General features: G+C 39.1%; 1 long non-coding RNA gene across 1 annotated transcript; it reads right to left on the bottom strand.

Annotated features, from left to right (window-relative positions):
- Positions 1–218: 218 nt before the first annotated feature.
- Positions 219–6,208, bottom strand: LOC109102450. The gene is made up of 4 exons (XR_006160542.1): positions 5,669–6,208; positions 1,388–1,454; positions 1,253–1,284; positions 219–237 (listed from the first exon to the last, which is right to left on the bottom strand). It is a non-coding gene; the product is annotated as an uncharacterized LOC109102450 (long non-coding RNA).
- Positions 6,209–7,361: the final 1,153 nt, after the last annotated feature.

Genomic DNA, 7,361 nt, shown 5'->3' with positions numbered 1-7,361 from the left:
ATGAAAAAGAAATACATAGCCGTCGCAAACCCAGTGCTCTCCCTATCACTTTTTTTAGTGACGAATGTGTTCCCTGAAAAACAAGAAGTAGCACTGACACACTTTTAAAATGCAACCCCATACAGACATACACAAACCTCTCAAACCATAACCATTTTGGATCGCTTACTCTATGTCGTTACGGCGACATTTTCAGTATCACAGCGTGGGGATTATGTTGCTTTGGCCATCATTTATCTGAGGAAAGGACAACACAAGAGATCATTACTATGACAGTGTGGTTAATGAACTTCTTGATTGTTAAAAATGTAAGTCATTCAGTATATGCTATATATCATATCAGTTGTCCATACAAATACACTCAACGATTTTAATTCATTGTTAACTTAAATTTATTTGGTATCCCCCTTGGTTGACCAAATAAGTCTATGTACATACCTTTTTCTGACATTGTTTTGTGGATAAAAATGTCAACCTAAGTTTTATTTTTCCAATCACTTCCCCCCTTGTGCAATGGACAAAACCATGCACATCTGAAACTGAAGTAACAAGAAATGTTGCCTGTGCAATCATATATCCTTTTGTATCTCAATTGTCCAACATTGTGCAACTGAAGATCTTTGCTTATGCCTTATAATTTACTCTGGTCTCAGATATATGTGCAATTATCCATCTTAAATTTCAAGGTGGGAATACCCCCACTTCTAAATTAATGACATAACTCTGATCCAAAGCTACTGAGCATAGGCAATGTGCACTGTTAGACATTTCAAAGGGTTTTTACAGTAAACTCACAACACTGTTGCCCAGTAAGTTACTGTAATTAAGATTTACAGTAGCAAACTATTTGATTTACAGTAGCAAACTGTACCATTTTATAGTCAATTACTAAAAAAAATCCAATTCATCAGTATACTACTGTAATTAATATATTTTAATATAGATTTCATTTTTTATATAGAATTCATTTTATTTTTATCCTACATACTGTATGTACTACTGGCATTCAATTAAATCAAACAATAATTGCAAAATATCAAATTCTTTGTTTAAAACATTGAATGTATAACACTTAAAAATACAATCTTTCAATGCTGGAACAGTTCATCTTCACCATTTCTTAAAATGTCTTAGGACATTTTGCAGTGCATTATGTTGTATTCTCTGGATTTATCCTCACAAAGAATCTTTAGGCAACAAAAACATAATGAGAAAAGAAATACATAGCCGTCTGCAAAAGCCAGGTGCTTACCATCCACTTTTTTAGTGACAGAAATGTGTTCCCTGAAAAACAAGAAGTAGAAATGACACACTTTTAAAAGGCAAACCCCATACAGAATACACAAACCTCTCAAAACCATAACTTATTTGTTCTCTTAACAGTTACCTGAATTATCAGTCTCAGGGTGGCTGGCCTGCTCATGTTTTTTTCTTGATTGCTTCATTGCAGTTGCCTTTAAAACACAAATATACAAAAAATTCAGTTAATCTTAAATTCCATTAAAAACTATGACAAAACTAATTCTAAAACTAAGGCAGATAACCAAAAAACTAGTCTAACCTTGCTAACATATGGTTTTATTTTCTCAGTAGGCTACTGGCCAACACTAACACCTGAACAAAATGTCACATTTGTTAACTTAATGTTAATATAAGATAAGCTTTGCTATTAAAAATAATTTGAATTTGGTATGTTAATTAAATATGCTGACAAAGTACCTCAGTGTCTCATAAAGTTACCTCAGTGTTAACGGGTAATTTGTTAACTGGTGTGCAAAAATCTGACAAAACACAGACACACACAGACATACATACTTTTACCTTGCTTGCTGGTGTTTCGTATTCTCTCGTAAGGTGCATCAATACACAGCACTAATCCAATCTCTAATATACTGTATGAATTGATCTGGTAAGTCTGGGTAGGTCGTTCTCGTTATAATCTTCGTATTGCTCAATTATTGGTCTATTAAATGACTGGAGATCTCTGCATAGTCTTGGATCTATGGCCAACAGTATTAGCATCACATAATTCCTGGTAATGACAGCATTTGCGATATCTAGGGTTTGCTTTATACTGTATCTAGGTTTAAAATTAACTATTGACCAAGATGGAGTGACCAGCATAGCTCTATCATTCACATTTTTGTTCTTGAACACATCTTGGCCCCTGAAACAGCACAAAATCACTCACCCCAATATCTCCATCTTAAAAGAAGAGCCCAAAATCTCTCTCCTTATTGCACAGCATCATCATCAATTATCTAATTATGCATTTACCCCTAATCGGTCAATGCAATAGCCCTTCACTTATGCCAAGAAAATCAAGAAAATTTGAGGCTGTGTCTAGTTATCATTGGAAATGTGCTGTGTGAAGTCCAATCCAATCCAATCCAATCCACCTTTATTTATAAAGCACCTTAAAAACAACAGTGTTGACCAAAGTGCTGAACACAGTCTATAAATAAACAATAACATACAACAGAACCACAACAAAAATAATAAAACAATAAATAAACATAACAATAAATGCAAACAATAATACAAACCTAGAAAGTCAACCCTCAAACTGAGGTAAAAGCCAAAGAAAAGAAAATAAGTCTTAAGATGGGATTTAAAAACAGGAAGAGACTCAATCAATCTGATGTGCAAAGGCAGCTCATTCCAGAGTCTCGGAGCTGCCACGGCAAACGCACGGTCACCTATGGATTTTCGTTTAGTCTTAGGGACGACCAGCAGTGCCTGGCCAGCTGACCGGAGCGAACGAAGGGGGGTGTAAGGCATGAGCAGATCTGACAGGTACTGGGGGGCCAGGCCATGCAGACATTTAAAAACAAATAAAATTATTTTAAAATCAGTGCGAAAGTGCACAGGGAGCCAGTGGAGGGATTGGAGGATGGGTGAGATATGGTCAAATTTTCGAGTTCCAGTTAAAAGACGAGCAGCTGCATTTTGGACTAGTTGTAATCATGACATAAGTGATTTGCTAATCTAAACGAGTGGTGATAAAAGCATGGATTAAAATTTCAAAATCATGTCGAGATAAAAACGGTTTTACTTTGACTATTTGCCTCAGCTGAAAAAAGCTGGTCTTCACCACTGCACTAATCTGAGCATCAAGTTTTAACCGACCATCCAACTTGACTCCCAGGTTTGTAACTACAGGGCTAATATCTCGGGTTAGACAACCCAAGTGTCACAGAGACGAACCCCGTGATTCTGGCCAGCAGAGGGCACCCTCACCTGAATACTGACACACACGCATCCATCCATTCATTTACACTGACTACACTACATTTCCCACAAGCCCCCGTCCTTGGACTCTAATCACCGTCACAGGTGCTCTTCATCAGGACTTGTGTATAAAAGCTGGACTATCACAGGAGATCAATGCGAAGTCTTGATTTGCTGTGTCTGTCATTTCTGAGCGTTACTACCCGTATTTGTTTTCCTGTTACCAACCCTGTTTGATCTCCTTTACGTACCTTCGCTGCCTACCTACCGACCCTTGCTTGTTTACTGGATTTTGATTCTCTGTTCTCCCTACGTTGCTGATATTGCTGGTGTTGACCATTGCCTGTACAACTACGAGTTTCTGCAATAAAGCCTGCATATGGATCCCATGTCGAGTTCTGGATCATTACACCAAGTCAACAGGAACCACAGCAGCTGAGTCACTAGGAGCAAATAACACAAACTCAGTTTTACTCTCATTTAAATACAAAAAATTCATAGCCATCCATGCTTTCACGTCATTCAGACACTCTAAAAGGGTTTTTGACTGGCTTAGCTGCACATATATTTGGCAGTCGTCAGCATAAAAATGGAACGAAACATTGTGACTTCTAAGAATTGACCCAAGAGGCAGCAGGTACATTGAAAAAAGCAGCGGCCCAAGGACAGACCCTTGAGGAACACCGCACGATAGAGGAGCCGAAGAGGACACAGCATCACCGACCTGAACTGAAAAACTTCTGCCTTCCAAATAGGACATAATCCAGGCTAAGGCCAACCCCTTAATGCCCACACAGTTCTCCAGTCGCGACAATAAAATTTGGTGATCGACTGTATCGAACGCAGCCGTAAGGTCCAATAGCAGCAGAGCAACAGTATCACCAGAGTCTGAAGCCAGAAGAATGTCGTTGAAAACCCTCAGCAGAGCTGTCTCAGTGCTGTGGGCTGACTTAAACCCAGACTGGAAAATTTCAGTTATACAATTGTCATTCAAAAATGTGCTCAGCTGCAGATAAACAACTTTCTCCATGATTTTGGAAAGCAGAGGGAGCTTAGAAATAGGCTGATAGTTAGAGAGCTCAAGTCTGTCTAGACCAGGTTTCTTTAACAAAGGAAAAACAACTGCATGTTTAAAACTCATAGGTACGACTCCAGTAATTAAACTGACATTAACAATATCAAGTATGCAGGGTGCCACTGTAGGAAAAACCTCTTTAAAAAGACGAGGGGGAATCACATCATTGGGGGAGCCAGTGAACTTCATTTGACCAATAATCTTTTCTAAAAAAGGCAAACTAACAGGCTCAAACTGGTTCAAAACAGCAGAACAGGTTACAGAAATGCCAGCGTCATACAAAGGTGGACCAATAAGGGCCCTAATGCTCTCCACCTTGTGGATAAAAAAGTGAAGAAACTCCTCACACACTTTTAATGGGTTCTCAAAGCACTGGCTTTGTGGGACATTAAAAAAAGTTTTGATGGTATTAAAAAGAACTCGAGGATTGTGACCATTAGAAGAAATAATTTTAGAAACATGCTTGGTCTTTTCAGCTTTTACAATTTTTTGATAAGAACACCAAACTCTCTCTGAGTATCTGAAATGACACTTGGAGTTTATCCCTCTTCCACTTTCTTTCCGCCCTTCTGCACTCGCGTCTGGCAGCGTGGGTGACATCGTTCAGCCAAGGGTCAGATCTCGGTTTAGACACCCTGGTTTTTACAGGGGCAACCATGTCTAATACTGCTAGGCAAGCAGTATTAAAACTAGCGCACAGATCTTATTTTATCAGTTGTATTAGGACAAAGAGAAACACAATTTAGATTAAAAACAGAGGCAAACTGAGCAGCAGTGGAAGGGTTAACTATTCGACCACGGCGCACAGGGGCACACGGTTTAACTATGACACAGGAGAGGGAAATTTCAAATACAACAGGCATATAATCAGAGAAGAAAGCATCACAGACTTCAAGATTAGAAACAGTTAAGCCATGAGTTAAAACCAAGTCAAGAGTGTGCCCACGTTCCTGCGTGGAGCCAGATACACACTGTACAAGATTAAAACAGTCAATGACATTTAAAAAGGCTCTTACCATTGGCTTTTCAGGACAGCACACGTGAATGTTAAAGTCCCCTACAATAAGGAGGCAGTCATACATTGGCACAAACTCAGCCAAAAATTTAGAAAAGTCAGTGATGAAATCCTTGTTGTATTTGGGTGGCCTATATACTGTACGAGTGTGCACAACACTGGAGATGCACCGCTCAGTTCAAACAAATCCACCTCAAAGGTGGCAAAGGATACAGCGAGTGCGAGCTGTTTACACTTAAAATTTGTTTTATAGACTGTTGCCAGTCCTCCTCCATGACCTGACGTTCTCGGGGAGTTAAAGTACAAACAGTCAAACGGTAAAAGTTCACAAAAAGCACTCGACTCACCCACTGGAATCCACGTTTCCATTACACAGAGAAAATCCAGATCGCGTGACTCAAAGAAGTCCTTCAAGATAAAAGTTTTGTTTGCTAGCGATCTAGCATTCACCAGGGCAAACCTAACTGGATCCGGGGCTTTTGCAGCCAGTGTAGTCCAAGCAAGCGGCCGGAGATTCTGCTGATTCACCCCGCGCCAGCGGAGGTGAGGAGCCTGAACACGGCAAACAGGGAGCCCCACGACCAAACCAAGTCCTTCTGCTTGCATCAGTTGAACATGTTGGGCTGCAATTTTGGGTGTCTCTCTCCTTTCTGATCCATTTGTTCTGTCAGTCTGACGACATTCAAGGGCCTGTTGTTGCAGTGTGACATAGAGGTTTGTCTCTGGATGCTGCTGTCTCTTTGCCCTTCTTCAGTCTGGCTTTTCATCGAGCCAGATAGGAAGCAATTTTGCATGATTGCATCATGCTTCCTTTGTTGTTTCTGCATTAACCCAGTCTCTCTCCATGTCGGCCCCTTCAAAGTATCACTTCCTCTTTCAGGGGGCAAATGAAGGCCCATCAACCAATGTCTCTACTTCTCTCTGCAGCCATGTCCTCTTTTTCTCTCTTGTTGCACAGTCTTCGTTTATGTTGATGAAGCTGCCAAAGAAGTCATCTGTTCTCATCTGGAATTTGAACACTCAGAGAACTGCATGAATCAAATGAATCCTTCATGAAATCATCTTAATTTCAGAAGTCTCATTTGGTTTATAACAGCAGTTTCCATTTTTATAAAGCAAGTTCTTCTTTTCAGAATGCAGAAAACGGCAACCTTTCATTCTGAGTTGCCCCCTTTATTGTCCTAGTGGGCATACATAGTATTTTATTACTTATTATATTTATCTCCACATTCTCAAACCTTATTACTGTAAAATGTGGGTAATGTGTCTGTTCAAATCAAACTCCAGTGTTTTGGTGACCACCAGTTTGTGCAATCCCCAGATCAATTAGCAGGCCTGCTTATTGATTTAATTCCCCCATAGACCGGTCAAGTAACGTTTATGCAATATTTATTATTTTCTCTTAAGTTCATTTCCTTTCAGTTCTTATATTTTCAAACTTACATTTCTTAATTACATACTTTACTGATTGTTATGGATTCCTTAAAATAATATTAATAGGACTAGCAAAATAGGCAGGACTAAGAAAGCCTTTATCTCTTGGGGTAGGAATCTAACTGTCTTTTCCTTTAGACCATCCTGCCAAGCTACTGAGATAAGGTTCTGTGTTATCGACTTTGTTGTTTCTGTACGTCCATTATTTTGTAGTGGTCAGCTTATTATGATTCCTCAACAATGGTGTTTGATCAAACTGAATACTCTTTTGAAATCCTTGAGGCATTCTGACATATTTATACTGTTTACTTTGATAGGAGAAGGAAAAAAGGTATCTGCTTTCCTCTGCTAAGAGGACACTGAAAAAGCAGAACAAATGTCAATTACAGTAAAACAATTATCTGCAGGAAAAACTTGATAGCAGCACATATGGATTTGGGCCTTCAGCAGGCCAATCTTCTACTACTTCATTAACTGCTCTTAAATCATACACTAAACACTGTTTTTATTTTATGTCTTTGCAACTGGAAATATATTACAATAACTGGTTGATTCAATCAATACTCATGTTTCAGTAACCCCCTCAGCATGTTAATGTCTTTCACA

This window comes from Cyprinus carpio, chromosome A7, assembly GCF_018340385.1.
Source record: "Cyprinus carpio isolate SPL01 chromosome A7, ASM1834038v1, whole genome shotgun sequence".
Taxonomy (NCBI): Eukaryota; Metazoa; Chordata; class Actinopteri; order Cypriniformes; family Cyprinidae; genus Cyprinus; species Cyprinus carpio.
The sequence above is the reverse complement of the archived record's forward strand: the minus strand, read 5'-3'. Positions and strand labels throughout refer to the sequence as shown.